Source organism: Cupressus sempervirens, chromosome 10, assembly GCF_028749045.1.
Source record: "Cupressus sempervirens isolate cs-2001-9-10 chromosome 10, ASM2874904v1, whole genome shotgun sequence".
NCBI classification, from domain to species: Eukaryota; Viridiplantae; Streptophyta; class Pinopsida; order Cupressales; family Cupressaceae; genus Cupressus; species Cupressus sempervirens.
The window spans coordinates 608,490,177-608,517,303 of NC_143127.1; the positions used below are offsets into that span (position 1 = coordinate 608,490,177).

Consider the following 27,127-nt stretch of genomic DNA (forward strand, 5'->3'; position numbering starts at 1 on the left):
AGAAAATCCTGCTGCCGAGAGCAGAATATTTGGACTGCTAGAAAATATATCTGATAATGCTGGAAATGAATGAATGCTGAAAATAAAGTAACAGGTGCATGTGAGGTAAGTTTTCTGAGAGTGTATGGATGCTGACTTGAAATGATTCCAGGATGGTATGGAAACTTCCTTGAACAAATCGTACTCCCAAACCTGTGCATAAAGAGCTTCTTTCCGCCAAAAAATTTCCTTGTTACTACAGTCAACTTGTTCCTATACTGGTGATCTTTTTTTGGTTTTTGCTAGTTTTCTTACCCAAATTACATCTAATGAATCAATAGTCAAGTGGACTAACAAGATGAAAACCTATGGACCAACATAAACAAATTGAAAAGATACTTAAGAAATCCATACAATTGGTCCTATTGGACCCACGAGATGCCAATGATTAGTGCCCAATATATCCTTATTAAGCTCATACAGTCAAATTCACCTTGAGGGAACATTAACCTCAACCTTAGGTGTTGATAGATTCAAGAAGCACCCACAACTTCATAAATAGAGAGTTAGCTGCTTTTCTAAAGTTTTTTATTCAACTAGCTCCAGGTCATAATTGCTGATGGGGGAACAAATCAGTTGTTCAAGATGGTAGTGAACATGCCAAGGGATCATATTGGATCAACTGCCCTATGTTTGCAATTTTCATGGGTGGACCAGGCACTGTTTTGGAGTCCACTGGATTATGACCTTGTGAATGATTGAGAAAAACTTCCAAGAGTTGTTCTTGCACATTCATTTACGGTTTAGGACATGTGAACTAAGAGGGCCGTGTGCAAAATTTTCACAAATAATTAGTTCTGACCAAATACAAAAGATGCCTGAAAAGGGTGTGGATGGATTTGTGTGCCAATTGTTTTTTTCAATAAATTTTTAATAAAAAATGTAGAGGGATCTCTATATGGTTCAACTACAAATTAAAACACCTATAAAAAAGGAAACAAATGGAACTACCAATCCATTGCATCAGTAGACAATTCACTTTTCTTTGTTGCTTCTCAATTTGGTTACTGTGGCCGGTTGATTGAAACTTAACATTTTTCTTTCTTGGCTAACCTCTTTCCATCCAAACAATTCTCTATTGCTTCATAATCTGTATAAGAGGTATCTGATAATGGCTAATTTATCATTACTAGCTAGGATTCTTTAAGACTTGACATAGAATCACGCATAATTTCTTTTAAGATGGGCTTAAAGGGGATGCCCAAAAATATGTGGTCAAATAAATGTTATGCCCGAAAATAAAGGGAGACAATTAAGATTCTAGGTCTTTTGTAACCTTTTTCTATTTTTAAAATTTTCACTGGTTTGCCGATTTTAAAGGAAGAAATGTGTTGGAAATGTTGACATTGATGTCAAAGATCGTTGATGTTAATTTATTGATCCTTAAGCTTGCTGAATGTTGTTATCATTGATATCAGAGCTTGTTGATGTATTGTTGTAAGGATGAGATTGGAGAAAATTTATCAAATTGTCCTTGGTGTCAAAGCAATCTGATTGTTAAGCACATGTGAATTTTTAGCTTTGGAAAGAGGTAGGGGGTAAGGTAGATCCCCAAAATGCACTACCTCCATTTTGGCATGTTTGGTTAACATTGCGAGTTTTCAGTTTTTGGCATGTGGTATGATGTAGTGCTGAACCTCAACCCCCAAAATCGTCCTGGCACCCATCGCTGATCAGAGATCCTATATGATTTTCTTTGAATTCCATTTTTGGAAAGAGGGATGAGGGAGGTCTGACCCTCGACCCATGATTTGTACTTAACTCCTCATCAGTGATTGGACTTGTTTGACACTTACAAATTGCATCTTTGGAACGAGTAGGGTGGACGACCTGTAACGCTCCGCCATGTGACCCAAAAGAAGTTAACCTAAAGTTTTACTAAGTTTGTCAAACATTTAAAAAAAAAGTTAAGGATAATAACTTAACAACAACAGTTGTAACATAGCGGAAGCAATTAACATTCACATAAACACATACCATAAAACAGATTACAATGCTTAAGGGTCCCATGATGTTGAATCACATTTAAGTTTAATTAATAATAAATCTAATATATAATAAATCTACATCAAATAATAATATACTAGTATGAACTCATTTAAATAATATACAATTATATATGATGCCACTTGGCAATAAACAAAATGCACAATCATTCACTGTATAGGTCACAGGTTATGAAAGGCTGAAATAACATACATCATGAAATAAATTACATCATTTCTTAAGATTTTATGAAATCAAATACAATACAATAGTACAACCATCCATCATAGAAATCCAAGAACAGATAGAAAGGAACATCTGCACAAACACATCCAACAACAGCATTTGATGGTGGGATCTCAATGGTATAAGAAAAAACACTACCACCCGACCACATGGAACCTAAATGGCCCACTCCCACCGCGCTGAGGAGATAGACTCAAGTCCCAAACAGGATAGCAAACTCAAAAGTCAAAAACCAACATCTAGGTTCAAGGAATCACCTGAAAGCAAACTATCTCAAAGTGTCCCAAGACACAAGTATTAACTAATCCCAGAGGCAACACAGACACATAGGAGATCTACTATGTAAGTGGGCAAGTGTCATCGCATAAACCAACTCTAGGGTTACTTGGCTAGTCTTTCAATCCTTCAGCCCCCTAGTGACTCTATGTGGCACTACTATCCTTTCATACTGACAAGGCATACTAATGAGTCAACTCTAAGGTTACTCAGCTAGTCTTTTAATCCTTCGGCCCTTTAGTGACTTTCTGTAGTACCAATATCTTGTTAATTCATTTTAAACCCATTTAATGAAATGTTATCACTTATTAAATAACCTACAATGGTTTACCCTAGCAGCCACTTTGGGCCCCGACCTCCATTGCAAGTCATTTCCCAATTTAACATACAGATAACCTACCCTAAGCTCAATAAAATCAAAAGATCACAAAAGACCACATACCATACATCAGTTCTTGAACAAGCGACTGACAAGTATTGAAAAACATTGATCATAATCATGGAATCCACCAATACGATCGTCCTAACAGGATTGATCCCAAAATCAAGTATACATAAAGCAATCCATGTCATAACATGACATCACCAAGAACAAATCATACAAACACCTTAGTCCTATAAAAGCGATTGGAAAACTGATGGGGACACAACCCAAGAACAGAATGAAAACAACAGAAAAGGGAAATTATATTAACTGAGAAAATAAGCTAGTACAACCAGTACAGGAAAATAAACTTCAAAACATGCCCTAAGGGCTTACAATAGCATAAATCTGGAGATAATTTCTCCTTATGGTACCTCCTCTCAAACTCCACTCCAAACTGCCTTTTACAATGCCAAAAATCTCCTTAAATAGACCCCGGAGGGTTAAGGACTAGGAGTACATTCTAGAAAGTGCTAGTAGGCATCCACCAACCAAATAGAAGGTTCCAGAAGCGTCGTTAGAAGTCGGTGCAAATCTAGAAGAATCCAGAAACGGTAACCGAACTTCCAGGAGGCATAATTTTTGAACTGTAGCTCCGATTGACGAACCGTTTACATTTTCAGAAAGCTCTCGAAGCGCTCTATAGCCCTATGGACAAGCTTCGCTTGTCACCTATTTTTCGGCCCTTTTCGAGGTCATTTAATGCCCCTAACCTGACTTTGAAGCATTCTTAGGAGGTCTCCAAAACCCGAAAAACTGCAATAACTTTCAAACTGTGGGGCCTTTTGACCTGATTCTTTTTCTGGAATGCTCTAAATCACAATTACATTCATCTGGCCAATTCACACCTTCTAGGTCACCAAAATGATGGCCAAATTGCATGCTCCTATTTTTTTGGGATTTTCAAACACATTGATAGTGGAACTGTGAGAGTTAGAACCTTTATTTGACCCAAATGGGTATCCAAAAATGTAAAGACATGAAACAGAAACTAAGTCTAAGTACATTTTTTTGGGTGACACAGGATTACCCTTATACCTCTGGATGCTCCTGCATCAGATGACATCCAGTGTAGATTGAAAAGTGACCCTGTCACTTTATGGATGGTAGAGGAAATCCCAAATGGGAAACCTCAGCTGCTGAAATCCAAGTTGAGTCCTCGATTGGCCCTCCTTTCCATTTGACCAAATACTCTTCATACTGCCTGTTTCTGGTACTCCTACCCACACGACGATCTAGAATGTCTTCTATCTCCTCCTTCTTAGAAGCAGGAATTGGACATGGCTCTAACACCAGCTCCTCATCTGCACCATCATCATGATACTCTGTTAAATCTGCAATGTTGAAAATGGGAGAAATCTGAATACCATCTGGCAGCTCCACTTCATATGCATTTCTTGAGTCATGTTTCTTCAAAATTTTGCAGGGGCCAAATTTCTTCATTTTCAGCTTGTTGCAAGTATCGGCTGGAAATCTTTCTTTTCGTAAGTGTACCATGACTAAATCTCCTACTTGGAATTCCTTATGTCTTCTCCTTTGATCAGCCCTAGCTTTATACTCTTGATTCATCTTGGTTATGTGTGCCTGAACCTCCTCATGTAGACGCTTGATATGTTCAGCAAATTCCTCAGCTTCAACACTTGTCCTCTCCCCTTGTTCTATCTTCCTCAGCTCTGGTGCAGTCCTTGGGCTATTCCCATATACAATTTGGAATGGTGATTTTCCAGTACTCCTATTTATAGAGTTATTATAAGCAAACTCTGCCTGTGGTAGAATTAAATCCCATCCCTTGGGCTTATCCCCAGCTAAACATCTCAGCAAATTGTCCAGACTTCTGTTTACCACTTCTGTTTGACCGTCAGTTTGTGGGTGATGCGTGGAACTGAATTTCAAGTCTGTTCTAAACTTTTTCCACAATGTCCTCCAGAAATACCCCACAAATTTAGTGTCTCTCTCAGAAACTATACTCCTTGGAAGACCATGTAGTCTTACCACCTCTTTGAAAAACAAGTCTGCAATATGGACAGCATCATGAGTTTTGTGGCATGGAATGAAATGTGCCATTTTGGAGAACCTATCAACCACCACGAATACTGAGTCATTACCCCTTTGTGTCCTTGGTAATCCAAGAACAAAATCCATACTTATGTCCTCCCATGGCCTTGATGGAACAGGCAACGGCTGATATAGACCAGTATTGTGACTAAACCCCTTAGCAACTTGACAAACCTGGCAACTCTGTACAAACTTCTTCACATCCTGTGAAATTTGAGGCCAAAAATAATGTTCTCTAAGAATGGCAATGGTCTTATCTCGACCAAAATGTCCTGCCATCCCTCCACTGTGTTTCTCCTTAATCAGATTTTCCCTCATGGAACTCCTTGGAATGCACAATTGACTACCTTTGAACAACATGCCATCCTGAATCAAATAGTCTAACCACTTGGTTCTATCTACAACAACGGGTTCTTTACAAGCTTTCCATGCTTCAGCAAAATCAGGATCCTCAGGGTACAAATTCTTGAGTTCATCAAACCCAACTACTTCAACCTGCATTACTGTAAGCAGTGACTGTCTCCTACTTAGTGCATCTGCAACCCTGTTAGATTTTCCACTTCTATGCTTCAACACAAATGTATAACTCTGCAAGAATTCTACCCACTTCAGATGCCTCTGATTCAATTTACCTTGGCTATTTAGGTACTGTAATGCCTAATGATTAGTATACAAAACAAATTCCTTTGGCAATAAATAGTGCCTCCATTTCTTTAAGGCCTGAACTATTGCATAGAACTCTTGATCATAAACAGAATACTTCTTCTTTGCATCATTCAATTTTTCACTAAAATATGCAATAGGCTTACCTTCTTGGCTTAATACAGCTCCAATAGCGCTGCCACTAGCATCACAATCCACCTGGAACACTTTTCTAAAATCTGGAAGTGCCAACACAGGCTGTTCTGTCACCTTCTTCTTTAGCAATTCAAAACTTCTCGCAGCTGTTGCAGTCCATTTGAACTCTTTTCTATCCTCTCTTATTGTATCAGTTAGGGGTGCACATATGCCACTGAAATTCTTAATAAACTTCTTGTAAAAACTAACCAGACCATGAAATGATCTTACCTCAGTAGCAGACCTCGGAGTAGGCCATTCCAAGATGGCTTTTACCTTCTCTGGATCCATTTTGAGACCTTCAGGTGATATAACAAATCCCAAATAAACTAGTTCCCTTTTTGCAAAGACACACTTCTTTAGATTAATTAACAGTTTCTCTTCCCTTAGCCTTTCAAGGACACTACGAATAAGCAGTAAATATTCTTCCAAAGTCTTGCTGAAAATTAAAATATCATCCAAATAGACAATAACAAATTTTCCCAAGAACTTCTTAAGTACCTCATTCATGAGCCGCATGAAGGTGCTTGGGGCATTCGTCAATCCAAAGGGCATGACTAACCACTCATAAAGACCCTCCTTGGTCTTGAAGGCTGTTTTCCACTCATCTCCTTCTCAAATCCGTATCTGATGATAACCACTCTTTAGATCTATCTTTGTGAAGTACTGAGCTCCACTCAAGCAGTCCATAAGATCATCCATCCTTGGCAAAGGAAACCGGTACTTGATGGTTATCCTATTTATAGCTCGGGAATCTGTACACATCCTCCACTCTCCATCCTTCTTTCGTGCGAGTACTGCAGGTACTGCACATGGACTCAGGCTCTCTCGAATCAAGCCCTTCCTCAACAGCTCCTGAACCTGTCTATTTAGCTCCTCTGTTTCAGTAGGAGTCATCCTGTGAGTAGCCTTGTTAGGCAAACTAGCTCCTGGAATCAGATCTATCTGATGACTGATTTGCCTTACTGGTGGCAATCCATCTGGAACATTATCAGAGATAATATCTCCAAATTCCCCTAGTAAATTTGAAACTTCAAATGGTATTTCACTACTACCTTCTTTATCTTTCCTAGGAATCAAAGCATAGCACATATGCTGATGTTTCATGCCATCTAAAAACTTCCTTCCATCAACAAGACAAATCCTAGCACTGCTACATACCTTTTCACCTTCCTTTTTCATGGGCTTCAATTTGTGGCGAACTCCATCCTTTGTCAAAGAGTATGTGTTTGCATGTCCATCATGCACTGCATGTCTATCAAACTGCCATGGTCTACCCAACAATAGATGGCAAACATCCATCGAAATAACATCACAGAGAACTTCATCATGGTAACTCCCAATTTTGAATTTCATTAAACATTGTTCACTTACCAGGACCTTATGATCATCTTTTACCCAAGAAATCCGATAGGGCTGGGGATGTTTCTCCCTCTTGAGCTTCAGCTTAGAGACCATCTCTTCTGATACCAAGTTATCAGTGCTACCACCATCAATGATCACATCACAACATTTATCCTCACACTTGCATCTGGTACGGAACAAATTCCTCCGTTGTCCTGGTTCATTCTCACCACTTAGTAGGACTCTTTCATTTACCAAGGTCTCTCCTCTTTCTGCATCCTCTGAATGTGATGATTGTGCATCCTCATCCACATGAGCAACCTTAGCTTGGCCCTCAGCTCTTCTATCTGTCCTTCCTTGTTGTTGAGGGCATTCAAAGGCACGATGACCTTCTTCATTGCAATGGAAACAGGTACCACGGAAGCCTCCTCTTCCTTGTCCACGTCCTCTACCTCTTCCTCTCTGATTTTCAAAGTCTTGGTCGCGGAAGCGGTTGAAACCCTCATTCCTCTGGTTCCTGCTAGTACCCTCATCTTCATTTTTCTTTTGCTTTTCATTGCGGCCTCCAGATGATCTACCGCTTCCCCTTCCTCCTTGACCACGCCCTCTTTGTCTTCCTTCAAACCTTTTATTCAGCTTCTCTTCAACTCGTAGGGCAAACTGGTATGCCTCTTCAACGCTGGTCATTCTTACTAGACTTAATTCCTCCTGGATGCTTGGTCGCAACCCACTGATATAACGAGCAACCTTCTCCTTATTTGCTTCTGCATGCCCTACTCTAATCAAGAGTCGGTAAAACTCCTCTGTATAGTCTTGGACTGATCTTCCTGCTTGCTTTAACGCATGCATCTTCTTAAATAGATCCAGTTCGTAGTCCACAGGAATGAACTGCTTCTTCAATTTGTCCACCATGCGATCCCATCTTGTGATCTTCTCCTTTCCTCTTCTATTTCTTTCCAATTGAACCTCTTGCCACCAGATTTTGGCATGGCCTTTCAGTTTGGCCTTTGCAAACTTAACCCTATCTGGGTCCTTGATATCCTCATACTCAAAGTATTTTTCTAGTTCATTGATCCAATCGATCAACTCATCTAGTTTCAGATTTCCTGAAAATACACCCACTTCAATTGTAGGTCTTTTCCCAAACTTAGTAATGGCCCTAAAAAGCCTTTCCTCTACAGGATTCAGAACTTCCCCGTCAACTTCCTCTTCTGGTCCCATTACTTCTTCTTCATTGTCATCCTCACTGTTGTCACCTACGGCAATATTTGCTCCTCTACGAAGCTCCTCTTGCAATGCCTGCACCTGCCTTTGGAGGGCTCTAACCTCCTCAGGATTAATAGCTTTGGCCCTTCCACCACGCTCTCTTCGTGGAGGCATCTTTTAACTCGAACCCACAACCACACAGTCCTGGTGCAAATTGCCTCACAGTCGGCGCTTTGTCTACACACTCAGGAAAACCAGCTCTGATACCACTTGATGGGGACACAACCCAAGAACAGAATGGAAACAACAGAAAAGGGAAATTATATTAACTGAAAAAATAAGCTAGTACAACCAGTACAGGAAAATAAACTTCAAAACATGCCCTAAGGGCTTACAATAGCATAAATCTGGAGATAATTTCTCCTTATGGTACCTCCTCTCAAACTCCACTTCGAATTGCCTTTTACAATGCCAAATCTCCTTAAATAGACCCCGGAGGGTTAAGGACTAGGAGTACATTCTAGAAAGTGCTAGTAGGCATCCACCGACCAAATAGAAGGTTCCAGAAGCGTCGTTAGAAGTCGGTGCAAATCTTGAAGAATCCAGAAACAGTAACCGAACTTTCGGGAGGCATAACTTTTGAACCGTAGCTCCGATTGACGAACTGTTTACATTTTCGGAAAGCTCTCGATGCGCTCTATAGCCCTATGGACCAGCTTCGCTCGTCCCCCATTTTCGGCCCTTTTTGAGGTCATTTAATGCCCCTAACCTGACTTTGAAGCATTCTTAGGAGGTCTCCAAAACCCGAAAAACTGCAATAACTTTCAAACCGTGGGGCCTTTTGACCTGATTTTTTTTCTGGAATGCTCTAAATCACAGTTACATTCATCTGGCCAATTCACACCTTCTAGGTCAGCAAAATGATGGCCAAATTGCATGCTCCTATTTTTTCGGGATTTTCAAACACACTGATAGTGGAACTGTGAGAGTTGGAACTTTTATTTGACCCAAATGGGTATCCAAAAATGTAAAGACATGAAACAGAAACTAAGTCTAAGTACATTTTTTTGGGTGACACAGGATTACCCTTATACCTCTGGATGCTCCTACATCAAAAACAATCCAAATACAACTGATCGAAGACTCAGAGGTTATATCAAATAGTTCACCCCATTCGCCTCAGTTTCACACAAGAATACTGGAAAGCAATAACAATTAATGTATCAAAACATCTCACAGAGCATACTAGACACATTACCATGGTTGGCTATAAAAGATCGAGATCAAAACATCATCATGACACATCACAAAACAAAACTCTCAAGCCTTTGGTAAACATCCTGACTGGCCAAAGCTAAGTTAAACCCGAAAACCCCAACACCAGTAAATCACACGTCACATAAAGCACATACAAAAGTGAATTTCATAATTCATTAGGTTTTGAAAACTCTAAAGTTCAATATTTACTAAAGTTTTTAAATTAAATCAAATGGAAATCAATTTTCTCAAACAAGAATTTCAACCCAGAGAATTTCTGAAAATAGGAACACAACAGACACGAAGAAGATAGGAATTCGAAGAACGAGCAACCACTGCACAAATCCACAAGATTCTACCTGGATCTGATGCTAAAACAATGAACATACAAACATGCAAGAATCTTCATTTTCCTTCGAAAACCCTCTTTTAGGAAATTGGCTCCTCCAAACCTCTGTGTCTAGAAATGAGCTCTAATTTCCTTAATAAAGAATTTTTTTCCCCCAAATCAGGGCTTTGATCATGCAATCATCGAAAAACCCTTCGTCTTTAATTACTATATTTTAATTTTCATGCACACACTTTATGCAATTTAATTAAAATAAACTTTATTAAATTAAAGCTTTCTCTCCCTTATTAATTTTCGAAGTGTTTTTAATAATATATTTATTAATTTAATTAATAATATTGTTATGAGTTTATTATTAAAATAAAACTCCTAAATAATTATCATTAAATTAAATAAATAATAACTACACCACAATTAGAACCATAACTTCATCTTTAAATTTTCATTCTCTTATTTAAATAAATTCACGAGGCACTTTTTTACTAATATATTTATTAACTCAATTAATAACATTATTTAAATTTTATTATTAAAATAAAACTCCTAAATAATTATCATTAAATTAAATAAATATAAATACGTCAAAATGATAACTTTAGTATAATCTTTTAAATTTAATTATTTTATCTAATTAATTCACGAGACGTTTTACTAATATATTTATTAATTCAACTAATAATATTATTTAAAGTTTAGTATTTAAAATAAAACTCCTAAATAATTATCATTAAATTAAATAAATATAATTACGCCACAATTATAACTATAACTTTATCTTTAAATTTCTTGCATATGCTTTATGCAATTTAATAAAAATAAACTTTATAAATTTTATGTTCTCTCTCAAGTTAATTACGAGACGTTTTACTAATATATTTATTAATTCAACTAATAATATTATTTAGAGTTTGTTATTAAAATAAAACTCCTAAATAGTTATTATTAAATTAAATAAATATAAATACGTCAAAAATAGAACTTTAATATAATCTTTTAAATTTAATTCTTTTATTTAATTAATTTCTCAACTAATTAAATATCAAATTTCTTTATAAAATTTTCATTAAATTAAATCATTAAATTATCTTTTAATTTGATTTAGTTATAACAGAAAATCACCACATACCCACAAAACCAAAAATGACAACTCAATTGAAGGCAAAGAACATAATCAAACTCCAGGGTCAAAATCACGAATTCACGTCACTCGACGAATTCATATGGGTAAACTAACTTAGGTACTTGTCTTTTTTTTTTAGGACAATTGGCTTAGGTTAGGATTTGGACTCAAGAGTTATCTCCCCACTTATACCATTGAAATACTGTGATAGGGTATGCTCATCCTAGCAATTCAGGGAAGTCGATACCCGGTACCTGCAATTTGCATAAAATCCACGCATGTACAAACACAATATTCTAAACTAAACAAGCAATGGCAAGAAGTGGTGTAGATCCCGACTAGTAGGTGACTATGACTCCCTTACTCAACCACATTAGAAATGTCAAATATAAAGAAAACATACACGCACACCATACATATGCAAGTATGGGGTAAATATCCATAAAAACTGCATAAAAATAATTCGTCTAACATCATTAAATAACTGACAATCACTAAATGAGCATATATATCATCATCAAAACAATCATGAAATAACTGAAATAACTAGTACTAAAGTAACTCAACACATATATTAACTGAATATGAAATACAGTTAATCAATTCTGATAACCCAACACTGCTAAATATAAAACGAAATTAGAAAACTTGCCTTAAAGAATCCGGCAATACAATTTGAAAAGTCAAGAAGGGGTAGGCATTACACGGCCAATCCCCTACCTAAGAATTTTTCTAATCTATCAGCGATTAGACTTGGCACGTGGTAAATATATGCAGTTTCTAGTATAAGGGAAGAGGGACAATAGGCCCCTTGGCTTTCATCAATGGTTGGCCACATGATAAATGCTTAAGAATTTCTTTGTTTGCTATTTGTTAAGGCGTGTCTTCGACTCTCTATCCCCAACATAGCTCACCCCACTCTACACAATTTGCGGAGGCCTTCAAGTGTTTATTTTAGCAAGTTTGACATTGTAGGGATGAGGTATAGATGAACCTTGACCCCCTAGAGCTCGATAAGGAAAAAATCTTAAACTGTCAAATGCTTTCCTTTCTTTCCTGGTTGATGAATGATTATTAATTTTGTTCTTGGCATGAAATGATCAACTTAAATCCTCGACAACACGACTTAGAACTGTGAAGTCATTTTTTTAAAAGACAAAATTGGATAATGTGTTTGGCCTACCCTATAATGGGCATATTTCGAGAAGGGTGACCGACCTTATAATTGTTGTATTTTGAAAGGGCTGGCCGACTGATGGATTTATTGCATTGATTTTTGGTACCGAAAAGGGTATATAAAGGAGAAGTATTTTTATGAGTTGAGAGTGCGTGAGATTAAGCATGAAAATGTTCCATCATTTGAGAAGTTGAGCAAAATCAATGGGAAGTAGAGTAGAGCAAAGATAATATAGACCAGAGCTATGAAGGAGATTTTGTTGTTCATCATCTATCGAAAAAGTAATCTGTTTGATTGAAGAGATTGGTGTCTTTTGTTGAGTTGGTGCTCAGTTGAGGGGGTTGGTGTTGTAAGTGGGGATTGGTGTCTCTTGTGTATTGGTGCTTGCCAAAAGTCAGAGTCCCGAAGAGAGAGGTTTGACCGACCATCGACCATCGACCTCCTACCCATATAGTGGGGGTGGGGGGGTGTTCTAGGTGGTTCAAAATTTGAGTTCTCGGTCTCTGGGGCCCTATCTCTATCCCCATCCCTAGCCCTATCCCCATCCAAGATCTTTTTTTATTTTTGTGAGGCTAGATTTGGATAGTATATCCAAGCAGCCTTTCAGCATGATTTTCTCTCAAAAGGATCTCCACATAAATCTGGTTTCTCTATTGCATTGATCTGGTGTAAATTCTTGTTTTTGCACTTCATACTTCATCCAAAATGTCTCCGATTTTGGCACTATATGGTTATCATACACCATCCATTATATTTGTTTTGAGGATATGCCCAAAGGTTAGAGTAGTGGAAGAACACATTCAACACTAACAGGAGATACTCTTTAGTCTCAGGAAGAACTTGGCAATGTCAAATTTTTTTTTGAAGCAACAAGCTGATCAACACTGCAATGAAAGGAATTTTGAAGGAAATTGGATCTTTATGTGATCACAACCATATAAGTAGGTATTATTGAAACAAGAGAAGGATAACAACTAACAAGCTTATGCCCAAGGATTCTGTTCTTTATTGGGTTTTACAAAATTTGTGGCATGGCATACAAATTGGAGCTACCTAACTCAACAAAAGTACATATAGTCCTGCATATATTCATGTGTATACTTTGTGTATTTATGTGTAAGGTCCATGTCTGCATATATTCATATGTATACTTTGTGTTTTAATGTGTATGCTCTATGTTTGGTTCATACCTGATGTATTTCTAGTATGTATACTACATAAGTTTCAATGATTATTGCTAACATAAGGTCCACGAATCAGTTTCTTGAAAATACAATTGAGACCATACAATTACAAAGATGACCTTGTTCCTTATCTTAGAAGATGAGAGAAAACTTGTCTTGGGAATGCAAACCTCACAATTTCCAACTTTAGGTAATATTGATAATCATTTGGATGAATTATGTTGGATATATTGAAATATCCCGAACTAGGATAGTGATTCAAATATGATTTGGGTTTTCAATTATATGTTTTGCTTCATTTCATTGCAAAATATTAACATGCAAACATGCAAACTAAACATGTAAAGGAAACGATATAGATTTTTAAGGAAATAAGCGATTATAAACACAAATCTATTGATAATGATTATGATATAAAACATGCATGGCTGTTGCATTAAATATACCATTGTTGTAATGCTTGAACGTGCATAATTTTCCCTCCAAAACCTATTTCAAACGATGCAAATCTACTCAATGATGAACCCTGAGTGAGCCCACCTCTCAAGTAGTGTTGGGTTTCCATCCAACCTATGAATATCCAAGGGTTTTTGTCCTTAGATATGGTTGCTACTATCAAATCAGCAACAAGGAGAAAATATCAAGTATCAAATCAACATATCATGATGCTTGGAGAAGGAAGGAACCCTCTTAAATGGATTCTCTAAACTGCTTTTGGATCTCAAATCACAATGTGTGATTCTTAATAAACCTTTTCCCTTGTCCACGAGGTTCGTCCCACTTCTAGAAAGCTTAATAAATAAAATAAATTCATTTTATAACTTTGACTTCATGATAAAGTGATTTTAGTTTTATTACCTTCTTAATAAAGTCACTTCATGACTTTGAGTTAATTTCATAACTTGTCACTTTATTTTTATAATTGAATTTTATAGCACTAGAATATTATTTTATGGGATCAAATAATATTTTTTTATTTCTCTGTCAATTACTAACAATCCCAACCTCTCGTTGTTCATTTCTTCGATGTATCCTACTAGGATGACAAAAGAATAGGCTAATCAACACCTGAATGATCATTGAGGCGAAGGGGACATTGCAATCCTTCCTTCCCGGGATTGCTTACCTTAAAGCAATCTGCATCTGCATGCTGAATCCAAATATCGGGTTATCATATCAACCTCAGAAACATTGCTCCACAAAAATGCTGCACTACTCTAAATCAATGTCAATACATTACCAACCACAAAACAACCATATGGAATCCATGTGAAACAATGCACCCAACGGAGCCCAAATATAGAACCTTCTATATGAGATGAAGTAGTAATCTAATACCAAGGAATTGTTAAATATTTTAGCCTTATATGAAATTTTGGATATTACGATTTAGAAATGGCAAATTTGTATTAAATATGAATTAACATATTTTTGGAAGAATTTGTTTGTGTATCCGAACAGGTGTCTTATATTTCATCTCTTGTTTTATTCTGGGTCCGGCATATCTGCTGGCAACGGTTATCTTCTCATTTTCGATTACCTATTGCCAAGAGGGATATCACATGAAGGCAACTCGATACATTAATGAAACGACAATCAATGTGGGAGTTCCACTCTTCTGTCACTGCTCGCATTAGGTCACATTCATTCTTCAAGTAATGATGGTATTGGGAACTTTCAGAATAATCTTTGGTATTATCTGATGCAACTATTTTTTTATGAGCTTTCTTCAGGAGAACGACATCTAATAATCTGCTTCCTCTTCATACACGACATCTCTGATCTATCGATTGCACTCTCTTGGATTTATGTCTTTCATCTCAATTTTTGGTTCAAGTTTTATGAAGTTTTGGTAATGTATTTAATTACTTTGATGTGTTCTTTATCATCGGGTTTTGCCTGCCTTGATTGGAGATGATTGAAAGGATTGATTGTTTACGTGTTCATAGAGTAGTAGCTCTGACATTTTGTATTGAAGTTTTCTAAATAAATAAAAGGATTCATTTTGGGGCTGGGTTGTTTCCCTCATTTCAGAGGGTTTTTCCCAGGATATATGGAGATGTTTGATTTATAGTTTTTAGTCCAGATTTAACATGGTATCAGAGCTAGGCTTATGGTCTTTAAGGCTGTACTAGATTTCTTCTTTTAATCTTGCTTCATTTCCATCATGGTGCCTGGTTTGGAGGTGGAAGATCGACTGGAAGGAGCATCTAATTTCATTTCTTGGAAATCCAAAATCTTATAGTACTTGAGGAAAATTATCTTCTTTCATTTGTGGAATCTAGAGTTCAAGAACCCACTAACCCTACAGAAAAAACAATTTGGAAGAAGACTGAAATTCTGGCCAAGAGGATAATCATTGACTCCATGAAGGATCGTTTAGTGCCTACAGTCTCCAAGCTAAAATCTGCCAAGGAGATGTTTGATTCCCTACATAGCATGTATGAGATAAATAATACTAGCAGAACTCTGGCACTTCGTATGCAACTTCTTCATATTAAGATGTGTAAAAGCAACTTCATTGTCTCTTTCTTCTTGAAGATTCCTGAGTCAAAGGATTAGTTAAGTACCATTGGAGAGATTGTCAACGACAAAGAACTAGTCATGCTTGCAATGAACGGTCTCCCTCATTCTTGGGAATCATTCATTCAAGGCATCAACAAGAGAAGTGATTTACCAACTTTTGAAAGGTTGAGAACTGATTGTATTCAAGAGGAATGTCGGCTGGAGGCTAGAGGGAGTTCTTGTAAATCTCACAATATGGAAGATCAAGTGCTTACTTCTCACACTTCAAGGAAAAGAGGAAGAAAGAGGTATTTCAAAAGGTTTGAAGATAAAAATCCTTCCTCATCTTCTGATTTTAAAAGGAAAAAAGACTTCTCGAAGATTAAATGCTTTAGGTGTGAAAAACTTGGTCATTTTGCTAAGCATTTCACTGTGAAACTCAATCTTCATAATGTGGCTGTGTCTGATACGAAAGATTCTTCTCCTTCAAAGGATTCTTGTGATCATTTAGAAGGTCTTGTGGTGCTTCTCATCACATCTCAAGGTTCAAGCAACATATTTCTAATCTGATTGAAACAGATTCTCATCTTCAAGTGATCATTGGTGATGATGCATCTTATTATGTTAAAGGGGTAGGCAACACCTTCTCAAAACTAAAATTTGGTATTCCTCTTCATCTTAGTGATGTTTTATTTGTTCTTGGTATCAAGAGGAATTTAATTTCCATTTCAGCCTTAGAAGATAAAGGTTTAAATATTGCTTTTTCTAATGAAGTGTGGTTGCTTGGAAGAAAGATTCTGATTTCAGCGGTGCGCAAATTATTGGAGAAAGTCATGGAAGTCTCTATAAGCTTTCAGCTAATCAAGTTCAAGTTCTAAATCATGTTGCTTCTAATAATAATTTGTTATGGCATAAGAGATTTGGTCATCTCAACTTTAAATCACTTTCATCCTTAGGGAAGTTTGTTGTAGGTCTCCCTCTTTTCAACCCTTCTCATGATGGTGTTTACAAAGGTTGTTCCTTGGGAAAATTTTCAAAGAGTCCTTTTCATTCAAGTGAAAGTAGGGCTAAGCATGTATTAGAGCTGATTCATTCAGATATGTGTGGACCAATGTCATCAGCTTCCTTAAGTGGTTTTTGGTACTATGTCACTTTTATTGATGATTGTTCTTGCAAGACATGGATTTACTTCCTTAAATCCAAAGAGTTTGATGAAGTCCTATCCAAATTTAAAGAATTTAAAGCCTCAGTTGAAAACCTTTTAGAAAAGAAAATTAAGACTCTTAGATTTGATAATGGAGGTGAATTTATTTCAGGTTCTTTTCAATCCTTTTTTGTTGAAGCAGGAATCAAGCGGGAGTTTTGTGTCCCTTACAATCCCCAACAAAATGGGGTTGCTGAAAGATAAAAAGGGGACTATTGTTGAGGCTGCTAAAGCAATGATTCATGATCAGAATTTGCAGATTTTTCTTTGGCAAGAGGCTTGCAAGACAACGGTCTATGTTCAAAATAGAAGTCCTCATCATGTCCTTAATAATATGACTCCAGAAGAAGCATTCTCTGGTTCCAAATTTGACGTAAGTCATCTAAAAGTTTTTGGTTCATCAGTTTATATTCATATTCCCAAAGATAAAAGATCTAAATTAGATCCTTCAAGTAAAAGGGGAATCTTTGTTGGTTATAGCGAATCTTCAAAAGCTTATAGAATCTACATTTCGGGGCAAAAATCAATTGAGCTAAGTAGAGATGTTTCTTTTGAAGAAATTTTTGATTGTTGCAAATCTGCTGATTTTTCTATTGATATTGATTTGGATGTTCTTTCTGTTGCTTGAAATCCTCCTTTTGCTGCTCCTACTTCCAGCTTCTTTGAGAGGGAGGATTCTCCCACTTCTCCTAAGATTCAAGACATCTCTGAAGCTGGTCCTAGTGTTCACATGAATGAAAATAAGAGACCTTTGTGGGCAAGAAACATTATGCAAGAAGCTGAAATTTTTTCAGCTCTTAAGGGAACATTTTAGGAAAGTAAAAGACCTCAAACATTTGATAATTATTCTGCTTTAATGTGTAATCTCATTGACGCTGAACCTTCTTGTTTTGAATCAACAATAGGTCAGGAGGTTTGGAAGGATGCTATGCTAGAAGAATATGAGTCTATTCTAAAAAATAAAGTCTGTGAGATTGTTCCTTGCCTTAAAGATAAATTAGTCATTTTTTCTAGGTGGTTATTCAAGACAAAGCATGCTGCTGATGGGAGTGTGGACAAATTCAAAGCTAGATTTGTAGCTAGAGGTTCTAGTCATAAGGAAGATATAGATGATGATGAAATTTTTGCTCCCTTAGCAAGGTACACCTCCATTATAACCAATAATTCTATTGCTGCAAGTAAAAAGTGGAAGCTTCATCATATGGATGTCAAAACAGCCTTTCTCAATGGTTTTATTAATGAAGAGGTTTATGTAGAGCAGCCTGATGGATTCATTATTCATCACAAAGAGACTCATGTATGCAAACTAAAAAAAGCATTGTATGGCTTTAAACAAGCACCTCAAGCTTGATACGAGCACATTGACAGCTATCTCTTGAGTTTGGGTTTCACAAAAAATGAAACTGATCCAAATATTTATCTCAAAAGTTATAATGACCTTATGTTGATCCTTGTTCTTTATGTTGATGATCTCTTTATTACAGGAGATGATGAACTAATTGACAAATGCAAAAAGGATTTAATTTCTGAATTTGATATGAAAGATCTTGGTTTAATGCACTACTTCCTTGGTCTAAAAATTTGGCAACAATCTAATGAGATCATTATCAGTCAAGGTAAATATGCTCTAGACATCCTTAAGAGATTTGGTATGCTTGATTGCAAGCCAAATGTGACTACTATGGAATTTAATTTGAAGAAACTTCAAGTAGTTACAGCTGAAATTAATTGTACTCCTTATAGGCAGCTTATTGGTTCTCTCATGTATCTTGTCAATACAAGGCTTGTTATTTGCTTTGCTGTTAATACTTTGAGTTAGTTTATGAGTGAGCCAAGAAAATATCATATTATTGCAACTAAAAATATTCTGAGATATGTCAGAGGGACCTTACAGTATGGATTGAGTTTCTCTTGTTCTAATGATTTGCAACTTCATGGTTTCTCAGATTCTGATTGAGCTAGGTGTATTGTGGACAGAAGGAGTACCTCAAGTTTTTGTTTCAGCCTTGTGCCAGCCATGATTGCTTGGTGCAATAGGAAGCAAAAATGTGTAGCTCAAAGTACTCCTGAAGCTGAATATGTGGCAGCTTGCTCAACAGCTTGAGAAGTTGTTTGGCTTCGAAAAATTCTAACTACATAAAGATTTCTGTAAATCCAGTTTTCCATGACAAGTCAAAGCATACAGAAATCAAGTATCATTATTTGAGGGACATGGTACTCCAAAAGGCTGTGGAGTTGAAGTATATCAGCACTGATGATTAGACTGTTGATATCCTCACCAAGCCTCTTTCTAAGGTGAAATTTCATTACTTTAGAGATAAGCTAGGTATGGTAAATCTTAAGACTTAAATGGAACAAAGTCTAGTTTTGTAAGATTTATATATTACCATTTTTTATGTGTGAACTAATAAATATTGTAAGATCAACTATGACAACTCTTTCACTATGTGATAGTGAATATCATGTTGAGAGAGTCCATGATATTATCATGTTGAGAGATTCCGTGATGACAGTTGGATGTCATGTTGAGAGATTCCATGACTACTCACATTGAGAGAGTTCGTGAGTAAAGGCTTAGCTGTGAGTCTTAATTTTTTTTTTTCATGTTGAGCAATTCCATGATAATAAGTTATGAATAAAATTATTTTTCATGTGAGCTATTCCATGATTATAAATAATTGGGTTACTGTGTTAAGCATATGAATGCATACTCATCTAGTTTCTAAATTTCATATCAGCTAAGAGGGAGTGTTAAATATTTTAGCCTTATATGAAATTCTGGATATTATGATTTAGAAATGGCAAATTTGTATTAAATATGAATTAACATATTTCTCGAAGAATTTGTTTGTGTATCCGAATAGGTGTCTTATATTTCATCTCTTGTTTCATTTTGGGTCCCGCATATCGCATGAAGGCAACTTGATACATTAATGAAACGACAATCAATGTTGGAGTTTCACTCTTTCATCACCGCTTGCATCAGGTCACCATTCATTCTTCAAGTAATGATGGTATCGGGAGCATTCAGAATAATCTTCAGTATTATCTCATGGCAACTATTTTTTTTGATGAGCTTTATCCAAGAGAATGACATCTAACGTCTTCATACACAGCATCTCTGATCTATCGATTGTACTCTCTCAGATTTACGGCTTTCATCTCAGTTTTTGGTTCAAGTTTCATGAAGTTTTGGTAATCTATTTAATTACTTTGATGTGTTCTGTATCATTGGGTTTTACCTGCCTTGATCAAAGGTGATTGAAAGGATTGATTGTTCACGTGTTCATAGAGCAGTAGCTCTGACATTTTGTATTGAAGTTTTCTAAATAAATAAAAGGATTCATTTTGGGGCTGGGTTGTTTCCCTCATTTCAGAGGGTTTTTCCCAGGATATATGGAGATGTTTGATTTATAGTTTTTAGTCCAGATTTAACAGGAATGATCATCAGTTATCCAATCGTACATGTAGAACAACCAAAGGACATGATAAGCAACTCTCACATATTAAATATTCAACTGACCATGCCACCACATATCACTGATTTAGTGTTGTTCAAATGTGAATAAACTCAGTCTTCTTGGATTGATGCATCTTAAATCAACAGCTTATGTTCATCTTTCAAAACTTGAATGCCAGCAGTAGGTCACTCAATCACATTATCTTCTCCATGATCATGGGTCTGCATTACCTTGTGGATGAAGACATGTATCACTTCTGTTAGAATAATCAACACAGCTGTCACACATTTTCGTTGTGCCTTCAACTTTTACAAGCACCTATTTATCGGAAACGTCGTTCTCAACACTTGCACTTTGAATGCCATGTTCCTATTTTTCTTTATGTGTATGAATTGTGCCATCATTAGAATCAACTAACATACGAGAAAATGCATTGTGGTCACCCAAAGAATCCATGCCATCATTATCCATATCAATCTCATGTTTTTTGTCAAGAGAAGTCATGTTTATCCTGCTTCTAGAATCCTCTTTGCATAAACCCTCATATGGCTGAAGTGAACTTCTGGCTTCTTCTTCAAATGAATTCTTAGCATTGGGATGATCTATATGCTGATCATCGCTGACTATAATGTGTTCGTCGTTATTATGCCTCTTATCCATCTTTTTAGCTTCTTCCAATAGCAAATTCTCTAACAATAATGACATATCCAATTGATATTTTTGAAATGTTTGAAAGAGGTCATTCATATGTTTTTCCATATGTCGATCATTTCTTTGTGGACCTTCACTATTTTTTCTATCCCTTTCTTTAGCTGGTGGGGTAGAAGGAAAGTAGTTACCAATTTCCTATTTTTAGTTTTAGCCATTGATGTAACGTTTTATACGCCTGTTGTAGATGTCTGAAATAAACTCTGAATTTGCTTCCTTTGTTCCTAAAATATACCTCTGAGTTCATTCACTATCACACGAGTTAAAGTACCAACATGCAAAGTAAAACCACCTTCTCAAACTGATCATGACTCCCATGCATTCAAATCCAAAAAATTGTACTACTTGAAAATGACATTCAAAAGAAACCCACTACATTAAACCGATTTAAAAGTGACATGCAACCATCTGGGTATCACCAAACTGTCATGCCAAACAAATCCACAAACTAGGATTGCTCAAAAATAACATGCAATCATAAACCTCTTTACAAACTGCTTCTAAGTTGACATGCAATCATCTAGGTATTTACCAAATTGTCATGCAATAACATCTAACACACATATAACTGCAAAATCTACATGCATTTAAAAAGCTGAAATGCATTCAAAAAATCTGACATGCAACCTCATAGGCTGGTAGGATTTGTGGCTCTGATACCACTGAAATATTGTAAACTAGGATATTGTTTCAAATATGATTCAGGTTTTTAATTTTTGCCACATTTTGCTTCATTTCATTGCAAAATAAATACTAACGTGCCAACTAAACATACAAAGGAAACAATATAGATTTCCAAGTACATAAGCAATTACAAATGCAAATCTTTTGATAATGATTTTGATATAAAACATGCATTGCTGTTGCATCAAATATACCGTTGTTAAAATGTTAGAACATGCTTAAATCATCCTCCAAAACCTGTTTAAAATGATGCACATCTGCTCTATGATGAACCCTGAGTGAGCCCACCTCTCAAGTAGTGTTGGGTTTCCGTCCTCAGATATGACTGGTACTGTCAAACCAGGAACAAGGAGAAATTATCAACTATCAAATCAACATATCATAATGCTTGGAGAAGGAAGAAAACCCCTTAAACAGATTCTCTGAACTGCATTTGGACCTCAAATCACAATGTGTGACTCTTAATAAACTTTTTCCTTCCTCCAAGAGGTTCGTCCCACTTCTAAAAAGCTTAATAAATAAAATAAGTTCATTTTATAACTTTTCCTTAATGATAGTCGCTTTATATTTTATTAACTTAATACAATCACTTCATGACTTTATTTCATAACTTAGGCCACTTAATTTTTATAATTTAATTCTTAAACCCACAATGTCTTTTTCCTTAAAATATTATTGTATGGGCTTAAAATAATATCGTTTATTTCTCCATCAATTAATAATTGACAATACCAGCCTCTCATCCCTTATATTTCTGAAGTAGCCTACCGTGGTGATGAAAGAATAGGCTAATCAATACCTAAATGATCACTGAGCAGAAGGGGACATTACATATATCCTGGTTCAAATCTGCAACTCGAGAGAATATTAGAATGAAAAAAAACTGTATTGCAATTTTTTATGAAAAGAAGATGATAGAAGTTGCAAATATTAAACAGTTCCGATTGAAGATCATCTTGAGCACTTTCTTGTTAGTTATCCCAATTTAATTTGCTTGAAGACATGCAATCTTGGGAAGGGTGGACTGTCATACAACCTGACTCAGATGATGTGAAAGGAAATGTGGGGAATAGCATGGATAGGAAGAGCAGGAAAAGAACATAGTCTTTCAGATCTATACTAAAAATATATGCAGCCTTGTATAAGTGCAGATGTATGTGCAGAACATGTGCAAATACTTGTGAATAATTCATTGAGATTTTAAAGAAATATATGCATTCAGATTTGAGGTGTAGAATTGCCACGCCTCTAATAGGTAACCCTTGGAACATGTTGTTTCTCAAAACCACAGATTGGAAATCCAAGAGTTTTGCCAATTCTCCTATAGGATCGCCCAATCAGTTTTGGCCAAAGAACGGGAATAACGTTGATTCCCCTGTACTTTAGGCTTCATTACACCTAGGCGGGTATACCTTCACCTGAAACCCTGATTGCTTGGCTCAAAGGTTTTTCTATAGCGAATTTAAACTTTGTGAGTTCTCTGGTTGGCGAGGTCCTCAAACTCAATTGAAATAAAGTTGAACGCTGAATATTTGAATTGATTGAATATTTTGTATAATATTTGTCAATAATTAATTTGGTGCTTGCAAGAAGGAAGTATATAGATCTCTGACTTCAATTATAAATCCAATAACTATATTTCAATGTTTTTAAAGGATCAATGCCTTTGCTTATCTGGGCAATAGAGTCAACCTCAATGAAGATTATTACATACAACTCTATGAGACAATATTTATTTGAAATATCATTAGTTATCCCTACACTCCAAATGTAGAAGATAATTCTTGTATGGAAAGCCCAATTAGAGAGAGATGAGGAAACACATATATATTTCACTCTACCCCTGATAATCGAACAAAGAATGCAGGAAAAATCTAGTGCATAGGTCTTCCAGAGTAATCCAATAATCCTCTTACTGATTATAAAGGGGGAATCTTAATCATAATTTTAAATCTCTCTACTTTGGATAAACATGAAAAAAAGAGTTTTATTATTTTATTTATTAAATATAATATTTGAATTTACAAATAAAGTCATGCTTTAATATTTGCAATCCCCCATACAAGCCTGAATATATTTCTTTTGTAACTCCCTTAGAATATTTCTTGGTGCCTCCATTCTCTCTTTTTTCGTTTTAAAATAATCTTTTATACCTTACCCCTATATGGGTGTGCCTTTTCAAAACTAAGAGATATATCACTTTATCACATCATTTCATCCTTTTAACAAATGATCTTTGATTTTTTTTTTTTTTTTGATAAATAGTCCCTTTCTATAAATAAAGTAATATACTTGTTACATATTCACAAAAAAGGGGTCGGGGGATACAAGATCACCCTGCGAAAGTTCACACGGCAGACGCTGAAAACAACTATTCACCAAAAAACCATATAAGCAGTTCCCTCAGATCACAAGAGCAGTGCCAGCCGAAGGGGGATCATCACGATCATTATAACCCCAAGAATCCTTGGGATTGGCAAGTGGACTAGGAACAATCCAGCCATTGTGATATCACCAATTTCAGATTGAGTTTTAATAAGAAATCAGGATTAAACATCAATATTAGATTATTAAATTATTATTGTTGTCTAGTTTAAAATACAAATATTATTTATAATTAATAAGCTAAATAATATTAAATATCTTTAATATATATTATTTGATATATTTAGAGCTAAAAAAAATAATATTAAAGTTGAATGTATATATACATATATAATAACGTATCATTATAGACATAAACATATTGAAATAATAATAATAATATGAAAATATAATGATAATACAAATATTAATTATAACAAATAAGATAAAATATATGTGATTTACATATATTCGATATATGTCAAATATGTATAATAATATTAAATTCTTTAATGTAATAATCTGATGATTTGTTTAATGTAAGATTACATAATATTATTTAAATTAATAATATATTATAATAATGTTATTAATATTAATAATAATTAATATAAATATAATAATATAATATATAATCATTAAAAATAATATAAATAATAATTACCTTATTAATATAATTAATTTGAAAGGACACAACTCTATGAATACAATCATATACATAATATATCAAGTGCATTGGAAAAAAGCATGGAGGAGAACAGCCCTTATCAAGGACAACAAAATATCTAGGCCAAGGGTTAGAAGACTAAGCAAAGGGAGATTTTAATGCTTAGTATAAAGCACAATATCATGAAGAGAGCATCCGCTTCAGAAAGATACATGAACAGGGGTGCCGTTGAAAGAATGAGTGTGGATGGTATTATTACACAATCGGCACTCTTGCAAATATCACTTGCTAGTGGACAATGGCATTGATAACTCATTATACATTGCAGTCAGTATATATTTTCCAGGTGCAAGCACAGAATGCCACAAACACACAAGCATTACATGCAGGAGATAACTTTATAAAAATAGGGATGATATTAATTGTGAATGCCTCAGTGTAGACTTGTGTGTCATCATAGAAGCTCATCACATATACAGACGTTGGTTCATGACAAGGAAAAAAGAAAGAAAGAAAAAAGCAATAAATAAAATAAGAGGTAAAAGAAAATAAGGGAGTAATAGTTTATATCACGCATCCAGTTCTGTAAGCACATTGCCGGATGCTTGGCCATCACCATGAAATCACTGTTATACTGTGCACTAGAGTACGATAGTACCTCCGTCCTACGGTGCTGACACTGCCGGACAATGCCATCGCAGTGGAGATTCAGGTATACCCGACCTCTGTATGTTTCAAGCATCGAATGCAATAATATTAAAAAATATAAAATAATCATTGTTGATTCGTGACATATGATATTAGCATTGAATGATACGTATTGTGCAGAATCTTATGCTGCGAATTATATGATTCTTAACACCATTTCATTTGTAGATTTACAAGTATTTCTCTTGGATATTAAGATGTACATTAAAATAAATAGAAAGTGTTATATGCTATTAAGCGTTTACTATATATATATTAATATATTTATATTATATATATATATATATATGTGATGATATAGGATTCGAAGTAGACATTAACATGTGATATATTAATAAATATTACAGTCAAGAGGATACTGGTACATTATACTTATATATGTTCTTAAGACTTAAATAACAACGAGATGCATTTAAAATTATAGTACAAAAAATCTTATCCTCACCTGAGTTATGAAATCCTGAGATAGGGAGTTGGTGGAGGGAAAGGCAGAGTAATTTCGAGCACTTGTCGGAATCGCTTGGAGCTTGTTTCACGCGCCTTCTGCATCGTCATTCTACCATCTTGAGATGGTCGTAACCAAGATGAGAGAAGATGATTTGGCACTATGAGGAGAAATCTTCGAATAAACCAATAAATTAATTTTTAATGCTCAACTCCTCCAATATTTTAATAACAGTAAGGATCATAGGTTCGTTAATTTGGATGACTTCTTAATTTATGCCTAAAATTTAATATCAGGATTGAAGTTTAAAAAAAGGGGTCATCACAACCATCAGCAACATCTTCATCAACAACTTTCTCTTTGTCTTTCTCCTCCTCCTGTGACAGAGATATTGCCAGATCGAGGCGGGATAAAGACTACTTGGAGCCACCAGAGCTAGGAGGAGCAACAGGAGGGGGAGCCATAGGAACCGAGGACTAGCCAGAACTGTGGTGAGGTAGAGAAGCCGAGCGGCGCCGCCAACCAGCATCGCCACCACTAGTAGAGCGGTAATGGGTAGCCTGCGAGCGTGGCATATGTGAGCGGTGAGCAGAAGAACTGCGACCTTGACGACAGCCCCAGGATGAAGTGTGGCCAGCCGAAGAGTTAGAAGGAACTTTGGCGACTGTACAAGGCGCACTACCCCAATGATTGAGCAATTCCTGGAGGTGGGCCACCTCCAGCGCCACCTTGTTGGCTTGGACCTAGATCTACAACATGACATTATTAGTGAATAGGGTAAAAATGGATCTTTAACAATGCTTATAACATTCACCACTTTTCATTTATTATTTTAGAGTTGATATGCAATAAGTAATGAAAATGCTTGAAATTAGACAAGA

General features: G+C 35.7%; 1 protein-coding gene across 2 annotated transcripts in view; it reads left to right on the forward strand.

Annotated features, from left to right (window-relative positions):
- Window positions 1-27,127, forward strand: part of LOC149535323 (uncharacterized) — a 277,827-nt gene that overhangs the window by 72,214 nt on the left and 178,486 nt on the right. The window lies entirely within an intron of this gene.